Genomic DNA, 11,570 nt, shown 5'->3' on the forward strand with positions numbered 1-11,570 from the left:
AATAGTAGGAAGATCTCCTCTTCACTCAGTAGTGTCTCTGCATCCGGCCTTCCCAAGAAGGAATGTGCTAATATCATCTGAAAGTATCTGAAGGCGGAGTTATGTATGACATGAGACAGCTGCATAGATGGATCCTGGCTTCCGCCATCTGATATGTCACTCCAAAACTTCTCAACCTCCTTACCCAGGAAATATCCCATAGGTGTCTCCGGGATAGCATCAGGAGTAGTCTGGAAACCCAATAAGTCGCTGAACTCTTTTTGGCTGAATGAGTACTCAACCCTGAAAAGCCTGAAAGCAGCATACCCATCTGGTCCAGAGTATGGGTCATAGTCGAATGAACTCAGGAACTCCACAGTCAGGTTCCTATATGTGTTACTCAAATCATCAGCAAACTCGTCCCAGTGAAACTGGTGGCTAAGGAATTGGATACTAGGCTCGATACCCAGTGCATCCATACAGTGCTGGTCAGGATAACGTGTGGGTGCCATAGGGCGCTGATACAAAGCGATGTAACGCTCCCTCTGAGCATTATCTCTATAGGCCACATGCATGTCATCAAAATCCTGCATCCTGGTAAAAGTTAAGAAAGTGATCCTGAAAATACAAACCATTCAAATCTTAGTCTTAAAAATAAAATAAAATGAAAATAAAATTAAATAAATGCGAAAAAGTAAAATGAAAGAAAAACCATGGGTTGCCTCCTACGCAGCGCTTGTTTAACGTCATTAGCTTGACGATTAGAATTTATACACCTGTAGTAGTAGGGATTGGTGGATCAATCAGGGTGTGGCTCGAGTAGTATGCTGGAATGTCTCCTTCTTCGTAGAGCTTCAGTCTTTGTCCATTTACAATGAATGGACTACATGTATCGTTCTTGATTTCTACGGCTCCGGATCTCAGAATCTTGGATACTTCGAAAGGACCAGTCCATCTTGAACGTAGCTTTCCAGGGAAGAGTCGTAACCTATTGTTGAAAAGGAGAACATAATCGCCTATATTAAAGTTTTTCTTTACTATTCTTTTGTCGTGATAGGCTTTTGTCCTCTCTTTATATATTTTTGCATTCTCGTAGGCAGATTGCCTAAGCTCTTCTAATTTATGAATGTCTAGGGTACGCTTTTCTCCAGCGGCTAGGTAGTCTAAATTCAAAGTTTTAATGGCCCAATAGGCCTTATGCTCTAACTCGAATGGTAAGTGACATGATTTTCCATAAACTAGTTGATAAGGAGTAGTTCCTATAGGGGTTTTGAAAGCGGTTCTATAAGCCCATAAATGCTTCTTGAAGCTTCTGAGACCAGTCTCTCCTAGAAATAGAAACAGTTTCCTCTAGGATTTGTTGTATCTCCCTATTAGATACTTCTACTTGGCCACTAGTTTGTGGGTGGTATGGTGTTGCTACTCTATGCCTAACTCCATATTTTCTTAAAAGTTTGTCAAATATTCTCGATATAAAGTGTGATCCTCCATCGCTTATGACTAAACGTGGTGTTCCAAATCTAGGAAATATATAGTTTTTAAATAGTTTGATTACTACCCTAGTGTCGTTGGTGGGTGCGGCTATAGCTTCAATCCACTTAGACACATAGTCTACAGCTACTAAGATGTACCTATTTCCTAAGGATGGTGGAAAAGGTCCCATGAAATCTATACCCCATACGTCAAAGAGTTCTACTTCCTGAATGTTTCTTAAGGGCATTTCATCTCGTCTTGAAATGTTTCCTGTGCGTTGGCATCTGTCATATTTGACAACGCAAGCATAGACATCACGCCACATGGTAGGCCAGAATAGGTCAGCTTGAAGAATCTTGGCGTATGTCTTAGAGGTGCTTGCATGTCTATCATAAGGTGTAGAATGATAATGCTCGATAATACTATTTACCTCTTCTTCTGGAACGCAAGGCGAAAAATGCCATCTTTACCCCTTTTGAAAAGGAGTGGTTCGTCCCAATAGAAGTTTCTCACATCGTGGAAGAATTTCTTCTTGCGGTGGTAGTCAAGATCAGGGGGTACTATATCAGCAGCTAGGTAATTAACGAAATCTGCATACCAGAGTACGTTACTTATTGCTAAGGAATTTTGGGAGTGCTCAAAAGGATCTAGGTTATTATCTTCAATGGTTTATACTCTAGTGATCAGTCTATCATAGGCAAAATCATCATTTATGGGTACTAGTTCTGGTTTTAGATGTTCCAGCCTAGAAAGGTGATCGGCTACTACATTTTCAGTGTCTTTTTTGTCTCTTATGTCTGAATCAAACTCTTGTAGTAATAGAATCCATCGGAGTAACCTGGGCTTGGCATCTTTTTTACTTAATAGGTAACGAATGGCAGCATGATCGGTGTAAACAATAATTTTTGCTCCTACTAGATAAGATCTAAATTTGTCTATAGCGAAAACTACAGCGAGTAATTCTTTTTCAGTTGTTGCGTAGTTAAGTTGGGCAGCATCTAGGGTTCTACTAGCATAATAAATGGCATGTAATATTTTATCTTTCCTTTGTCCTAGAACGGCTCCAACTGCATAATCACTAGCATCGCACATTATCTCAAAAGGTTCTGACCAATCAGGTGGTTTCATAATGGGTGCCGATACTAACGCTTGTTTTAAAAGATTAAATGCGTCATTACATTTTTCATCGAAAATGAATTCAGCATCTTTTATTAAAAGTCCAGTTAAAGGTTTGGTTATTTTGGAGAAGTCCTTGATAAAACGCTGGTAGAATCCAGCGTGTCCAAGAAAGCTTCGGACTTCTCTGATGGTTTTTGGTGGTTTTAGGTTTTCTATAACTTCTATTTTAGCTTTATCTACCTCTATACCTTTTTCGGAAACTATATGTCCTAAAACTATTCCTTCGGTTACCATGAAATGACATTTTTCCCAATTTAGCACGAGGTTCACCTCCACGCATCTCTCCAGGATTTTCTAAAGGTTAGCAAGACAATTATGGAAATCAAATCCGCAAACCGAGAAATCATACATAAACACTTCCATGATACCATCTAGGTAATCTGCAAAGATTGACATCATGCAACGTTGGAAAGTAGCTGGGGCATTACAGAGGCCGAACGACATCCGTTTGTAGGCAAAAGTTCCATAAGGGCATGTAAAGGTAGTTTTTTCTTGATCTTCGGGGTGGATAGGTATTTGGAAGAATCCAGAGTATCCATCTAGATAGCAGAAGTAAGAGTGTCTGGCTAGACGCTCTAACATTTGGTCTATAAATGGTAAAGGGAAATGATCCTTCCTAGTTGCTTTATTTAATTTTCTATAATCTATACACATCCGCTATCCTCCTTCTAAACGTTTTGCTACATGTTCGCCTTTATCGTTTTGCACGACTGTGATGCCTCCCTTTTTAGGTACTACATGCACAGGGCTCACCCACTTATTATCCGAGATCTGGTAAATCATACCTGCCTGAAGTAACTTAAGAACTTCCTTTTTAACAACATCACTCATTATAGGGTTTATTCTTCTCTGATGTTCCCTAGAGGGTTTTGAATCTTCTTCGAGCGAAATCCGATGCATGCATACGGATGGGCTTATACCTTTCAGGGAAGAGATATTATATCCTAAGGCTGGGGGATATCTTCTTAAAACGTCTAAAAGTTGGTTCATCTCCTCTTGGCTCAAGGTAGCACTAACTATAACTGGACGGTTCATCTTTTCATCGAGGAACTCATATCTTAGGTTCTTAGGCAGTTCCTTAAGTTCTAAGGTTGGCTTCTTAGAGCATGGCATAGGGTCAGGAGTAAGGGATAAACATTCGTAAAGGTTATCATCGATGTAGGGTTTCTTAAAGTCATCATCTTCCCTTATGAGAGTTGATGGTAACTTAGATGTTTTTATAATTTCTTTTTGTTCTAATTCTCTAACACATTCATCAATGATATCTAAGGCATAACACGAATCTCCCATCACATGTGCCATAAGAAATTTCGAAAGTATAAATTCTATTTTCTCGTCACCTACCTCAAATGTCAACTTTCCTTTCTTGACATCTATTATGGCTCCTGCAGTCGATAAGAACGGTCTACCTAGGAGGATTGGTATATCATTGTCCTCTTTGATGTCCATGACAACAAAATCAGTAGGGATAAATAACTGACTTATCCTAACAGGAACATCTTCTAAAATGCCTATCGGATATTTAACAGATCTATCGGCTAACTGAAGTGACATCTTAGTGGGTTGTAATTCCCCTAAGTTTAACCTCTCACAAACCGCTAAAGGCATTAGGCTTACACTAGCTCCTAAGTCTAGAAAAGCTTTTTCGATGACATGATTCCCCAAAAGGCAAGGAATGGAGAAATTTCCAGGATCTTTATCTTTCTTTGCTAATTTGTCCTCGGAAATAACATTACATTCCAAAGGCTTCGGATCGTCAAGTCTACGTTTGTTGGTAAGGATGTCTTTGAGAAACTTTGCATAAGAAGGTATTTGGGTGATGGCTTCTGTGAAAGGGATTTCTACATGAAGTTTTTCTATAACTTTAATAAATTTTTGATATTGTTTATTGATCTGGTTTTGTTTGAGTCTTTGCGGATATGGTATAGGTGGTTTATATGGCGGGGGTGGTACGTAAGTTTTATCTTTAGGTTCTTCTCCTTTTTCTCGACCTTCCTGGTTTTCAGATTCCTCTGGTTCATTTACTTCGTCCGTGAGTTTGGTACATTCCTTAGAAGTTTCGGGTTCACTCAATCTAGGGTTTGGTGGCTTCATCATAAGCATTCCCACTTCGTAGGGTAATGGCATTGGCTTGTCCTCTCGGATTTTGTTGAGGTTGTCCAGGGAATTATCCTCCAGGTGTAGTCTGAGGGGCTTGGTTTAAAGCTACCTGAGAGATATGGGTTTCAAGCATCTTGGTATGAGTAACTATTTGGTCAACCTTGGTTCCTAACTGAGTAATCAATTCGTTAACATGAATGTTTTGGTTCATGAACTCCTTGTTTTGTTGGGTTTGAGCGGTGATAAAATTTTCCATAATTTCCTCAAGGCTCGACTTTGGTGGTACAAGTTGCATAGGTTGATTTGATCTTGGGGCTTGATAACTAGGTCTCGGGGGTGCATTATTTTGGATAGGGTTATTGTTTTTATAGGAGAAGTTCGGGTGATTCCTCCATCCAGAGTTATAGGTATTCGAGTATGGGTTCCCTTGGGTGTAGTTCACTTGCTCAGAGTGGGTTTCGTTTAATATACTGCATTCTGCAAATTGGTGTCTTTTGGTTCCACATATCTCACAATCCGACGAAATTGCGGCTACAGCATTCAGGTTTATGCACATATGCTCGACTTTGAGGGCTAATGCGTCCATTTGAGCTTGAATCATGTCTATAGAGCTTAGTTCATGCACTCCTCCTTGGGCTTCCTTCTTCTCAACTGTCGCTCGTTCGACTCCCCATGATTGATGGTTTTGAGCCATATCTTCGATGAGGGCATTAGCTTCAGGATAAGGTTTGTTCATCAGGGCACCGCCTGCGGCAGCGTTGATGGTCATCTTTGTGTTGTAATGAAGTCCATTATAGAAGGTTTGAATGATTAACAAATTTTCTAAGCCATGATGTGGGCATGCTCGTAACAACTCTTTATATCTCTCCCAAGCTTCGAACATCGATTCTCCTTGGTTTTGGGTAAATCTAGTTATATGGTTTCGAAGAACGGCGGTTTTACTCGGGGGAAAATATCTAGCAAGAAAAACTCTTCTAAGGTTATCCCAAGTCGTAATGGAATTGGATGGAAGGGAATCTAACCATGATAGGGCTTTATCTCTGAGGGAAAAAGGAAATAATCTTAAACGTATTGCCTCAGGAGAAGCTCCATTGGTTTTAAAAGTGTATGCTAATTGAAGAAATATTTTTAAATGTTGGTTTGGGTTCTCAGTAGCGAGACCTGCGAATTGTCTTTGCTGCACTAGTTGCAACATGGATGGTTTAAGTTCAAAATTATTAGCTGGGATGGTTGGGTTTACTGTACTAGAACTAGGTTCTTCATTAGATGGTTGAGCGAAGTCCTTAAGAGGTCTTTGGTTTTGATCTTCGGCCATAGCTCTCTTAATTCTATGAAAGAATAAACGTGCGCGAGCGTAACGTTCAGGTTCCGCCAGAGGGTATACTAAGCTTAAACTTCCGGTGCTACGAGTTCTTCGCATTGACCGACGGGAAATAGCCTAAGTCTAAACGATATAACAACAGGAAAATGAAATTTGACGAAATTGGTCCCCGGCAACGGCGCCAAAAACTTGGTGCGGTATTTTCGCAAGTATACGAACGCGTCAGAGTAATATAAAAGATTGTCGAATCCACAGAGACCAAGTGTCAATCTTTCGTTATCTATTGTTATGGTGTTTATCAAAGGCAATCAAAATAGGTGTTTCTGGAGTGTGCAATGAAAAGTAAAGTTTGAAATAAAGATTAATTAATAAAGACAGGGTCGAATGTAATTCACGTAATTAATTGATAATCCAAGTACTTGCTAGTAGAGCTACTTACGGGCAATGTTTCCTACTTTGAAAAGAACTAATTTAACAGGAACTGTCGCTTTCGCGTATTCAGAACCGAGTTGTACTCCCTAATCAAACCCTTTTATTGTCACTTATAAAAAGGCGCGCATTACGTTAGAGTAGTAAACCTATTTTTAAGAAATATAGTATCTTGACTAAGTTGAAAAGTATTATAACCTGGATTTCTTAACCGAAAGAGGTTCTCACGAACCAAACTCTAAACTTATAAACGCGTCCGAAAATAGTTTTAAAATCTCTTTTCTTCTTAATGTTAAAATCTCCTAATGAACTAAACAAAGCGCTTTCGCTGTTTTTGAAATAGTTAAAAACAATTAAGTTTAAAAAGACGTTGGACGGCTTTCGATCTTACCCAACGGAATTGAAGTGCGGGAAAACTTAAGTTGAAAGTTAAAGTAGCCCTTAAGTGTTTCTACGAACAGTTGTACGGATTACTAGTTCAATTACGATCCTTACATCCTAACCTTATAAACTTAGCTAGACATGGTAAAGTAAAAGTGCATTAAAATAAATAAAAGTAGTGCGAGTGCGGAAAGTAAATAATTTAAAGCGAGTGCGGGAAAATAAATAAAAGTAAAGCGAGTGCGGGAAAATAAATAAAAGTAAAGCGAGTGCGGGAAAATAAATAAAAGTAAAGCGAGTGCGGGAAAATAAATAAAGTAAAAGCGAGTGCGGGAAAATAAATAAAGTAAAGACAAGTGCGGGAAAATAAATAAAGTAAAAGCGAGTGCGGGAAAATAAATAAAGTAAAGACAAGTGCGGGAAAATAAATAAAGTAAAGACAAGTAATAAAAACCTGCTCCAATCGGAGGGTTGAATAAATTGCAATGCGGAAATGAAAATGGCGGCAGGATTAACTTCCTTCCAAAGTGCTCCAAACTCGATTACAGACTTTATCACAGACTCGATCACACAATTGTGGTAACACTCCAATGCGAAGCGATTACCACTTTATAAAACTGAATATATGCCTAAGTGAAACAAAGTTGCTTCTGAGTTTGCCTCTGCTCTAAGTTTGGATGATTGTAAAAGTGAATTCGAGTTTCTATTTATAAGCAAGTAAAAAGATGGAAATGACTTGGATGCCCTTCAACTTGAAAGTGGAGGGAACATGTTTTCCTCTTGTGGCGCCCGCCACAAGGCCAAAGTGAGGCGCCTTAGTGGATGTAGTGGAGAACGTGGGAGTTGAGGGAAGTTGAGTTTGGACACGTTATGGCTTTGTCTGTGGCGCCCGCCATTGGGTAGTCCATAAGAACAAAATGCTGAATTTTAGGGTTTTTGGCTCTTTTTCGCTCCTTTTCTCGATCGGGACTCCGATTAAAGTAAAAACCTGAAAACAAAGAAAAACATAGCAATAACACAACAAAATGATAATAAAACAACTAGAATGCATGTGAAATACGGTAAATTTCAGTGTGATCAGCACCATAAAATAATTGAACCATTTAATTCAGTTTAAAACTGGTTAATAACCAAATTTCTTTTATAAACTGTTTTTATTATATAAATAAGTTTTTTTTATAAAAAGAAGAAGAAGAATTATTGAGAGTGAAAAAAATGGAAATTAAAAAATAAAAAAGATTTTATTGAAAATTAAAAATAAATTATAGTGTTTTTAGAAAAAAATCTGGGAAAAAAAATATTTTGGATTCTATAAAATAAAATATATTATTTTTTTGAAAATAATTTTTTTTTATTCATTAAAAAGATACAATATAATTTAAAATTAAAAAAATATTTTTTCAAAAAAAAAATTATTGTTTTTTGAAATAGAAAAATATATTTTTTTTAAATTTAAAAGTTTTGGAATAAAAAAAAAATTGTAATGAAATTTTTCCCCCCAAATTTTAAATTTATTATTCTGAAACTTTTATATCGAAAAAATGTATAATTTTTTATTTTTCTGAAGAAAAAAATTTATTACGATTTTTTTCCTTAAAAAATAAAATTAAAATAACTTTTTTTAATACTTTTTGCCAAAAATTTTGAAAATTTTTATTTCGAATTATTTTTCGTTAGAAAAATAAAAAAAAAGGAATTTTTTTAAAATTTAATATTTTCAAATATTATAAAAAAATTAGTTTTAAAAGAGTTCAAATTATAAAATTGGTTTAAAATTAAAAATTAATTATAAATTAATTTATAAACACAGACGGATTATAAAATAATTTTAAATTGAAATAAACGATTTTAAAAGTTAACTGAATTTTTATAAAAATTGTTATTAAAAACTGAATTGAAGTATAAATATGATTTGGTTCAATTCATGAATCATGAACACCCCTAATATAAATGATTTGTTATGCTTTTTGGTCTCTAAAATGCCCTGCATCATTTCAGATCTTGATGAATCATGTTTTTCAAGACCAATTGTGAAAATTAGTGTTGGTTTTTCAATGATATATGAGTTTATATCCCTTCATGGACTGTGCACCTCCATAACTCATAAGAGATGTTGTTGCTCATGCGCCAACATTCATTGTATGCCAAGCTATCAAAGTGTTGTTTTGATTTCACTATTGTAGACTATCTTTGCCACAATATTTCATCTCAATGTGTACAAATGGATCAAGATAAAAATTATGCCATGATTGTCGCACCCCTCACCACTTTATTGATGAAGGATGTATCTATAAGTTTCAAAGCAACTACTACTACCTTTTTGGAATTCAAAGTTGCCATCACAGTAGCTCTAGTTCTAGCTCTGCCCGATTTCACAAAAACTTTCATCTTTGAGGTGGATGCGTCAGTATAAATATTTGCAACTCAATTTTCCTAACCTTAACCTTGAGGATAAGGTTCTTTTTAATGATTGAGGTAATGTTATGAATAAGGACAAAAAGTATGATATGGATCCACTTATTGAGGGGTTGAGGCGTGGCACGAGTGAACGGGTTGCTAATAAAAAATATTGTGTTGATTTTCTTTAAATAGACCAACTACCGGTTGCACTTGGTGTGGAATGAGTGGTTAAGAAATATTTATCTCCATATGAGTTGTGAAGCTTTTTATAATCATTCCTTAGATTTTTTGTTTGTACTTTATCTTTCAATTGGTTTCTGCTATCTCCATTTGTTAGCTTTCCCTAAATTGTGCATTTGTACTTGTCGAATCTTGTGGAATAATACAATTTACACTCAGTTTTCTACTAATGTTGCATTTTAATTTCTTAACCCTAACAACTACCTAAGTATATTTTTCCCAATCTTTCTGTACTATATATCCCAACATTTTTTCTAGGCAATGCAACATAACTTGTACCCGTAGGTACCCACCCGAACTCGTCCCGAATTTGATAGAGAAAACTCATTTTTATAGAGTTTGGATTTTTTTAATTACAAAATATGGGGACGGATCGGGTAATTTAGGCATTAGTATCTACTACGAACTTGTCATGTTTATTTCATTATTTATTTTACTATTTAATTTTGATAATTAAAATATTAAATATGTGATCAATATTTTGATATTTTGATTTGTATATATTATTTAAAATATTTGAAATGTATGTATGAAATTTTTTAGGATTGTTTTATTCTATTATTTGTAATATAATTTTATTTTGAAAAAAATAAATATTTCTATTAAACAATTAATTTCACTAAATAGATCGTGGATGATACATGAACCCAACCCAAACTCATTTGTGGTGGATTTGAACTTGAGAATTTCTTAATACATCATTTATGTTTCTTAGTCACCATGCAGAATTATTTAAATGCCCCTGGTTTCCGAAGATGCATCTCCAGACGCATCAAATTATAAATGAACATTGAAATATTCCGAACATGCATCTCCGTAATAATTTAAAATATATTATACATCCCTCTGAGAAGCCATTGCACATGTAAATTGAACAAGAGATGCATCTTCGTGCATATTCCAGAGATACATCTATGTAATGTATCAGAACATAACTTTTCATATTATGTTATGTTTACGTGTATTTAGATGCAGATTTAAACCATACTATACAATCAAAAATTAAAAATAGACGTACATAATTCCAGTTAGTCCAAAAATATCATATATATATATATATATATATATATATATATATATATATATATATATATATATATATATATATATATATATATATATATATATATATATATATATATATATAGAGAGAGAGAGAGAGAGAGAGAGAGAGAGAGAGAGAGAGAGAGAGAGAGAGAGAGAGAGAGAGAGAGAGAGAGAGAGAGAGAGAGAGAGAGAGAGAGAGAGAGAGAGAGAGAGAGAGAGAGAGAGAGAGAGAGAGAGAGAGAGAGAGAGAGAGAGACTATCTCTCCTCTACCTCCTCGACCATCAATTCCCCCATTCTCTAACGCTGTCTCCGATACATCAATGCCCTTCGTGCCTCCGTCATGATGGTATCTAGGACCTGCATCACATCATACCTATTAGAGAAGATACCTTTGTCAATGTCTGTCTGCGCAATCTCCATAATGCAAAGACATTTAGGCAAGACATCATCAGTATGATATAAATGTGCTTGCTCGTCCTCTAGTATTTCCTGATGAGCTGGCCTAGGTGGGTCTCCTAAAGCGGCATGCACCATGTACGAATGTAACACCCTAAAGAACCATATGATATACTCTTTGACGTAGCTCATGTTGTTCACGACTATGATACTCTGTGCCTCCTCCGATACCACATGACTCTCAAAATCAGCAAATATGTCATATATTTGTCTGTGTGTCAAAGCAGGAGGAACGGAGACAACATGATGTCTTGGAATGGTCTGAGTGTAGCCAAACTGTCGCATGACACGCTCAGGCAGATGAAGAGCAGTAAGACACGATCCTCGGGCCAACCAACCAAAATATATCACCATCTCGTCAAATGGTCGTGTCTGACAGTGATCAACATAGTTATTGAACTGCATGTCCTCAACAACCAAACGGATAAGATACACTCTGAAAGACTCAGTCGCCTGGTTCCTTCTAAGCGAGGAAAAGCAATAGGACACGACATATCCTCAGTGTAAGTCTCAACACTCACCCAACCGGAGATGCATAGGAAGTGCTGGAGGATCCAAGCCTGA

At 36.3% G+C, this 11,570-nt stretch overlaps 1 non-coding gene across 1 annotated transcript; it reads left to right on the plus strand.

Annotated features, from left to right (window-relative positions):
• The first annotated feature begins 5,555 nt into the window (after nt 1–5,555).
• On the plus strand, nt 5,556–5,662 carry LOC127133383 (small nucleolar RNA R71). The gene has a single exon (XR_007807362.1). It is a non-coding gene; the product is annotated as a small nucleolar RNA R71 (small nucleolar RNA).
• Nucleotides 5,663–11,570: the final 5,908 nt, after the last annotated feature.

This window comes from Lathyrus oleraceus, chromosome 3, assembly GCF_024323335.1.
Source record: "Lathyrus oleraceus cultivar Zhongwan6 chromosome 3, CAAS_Psat_ZW6_1.0, whole genome shotgun sequence".
Classification (NCBI taxonomy): domain Eukaryota; kingdom Viridiplantae; phylum Streptophyta; class Magnoliopsida; order Fabales; family Fabaceae; genus Lathyrus; species Lathyrus oleraceus.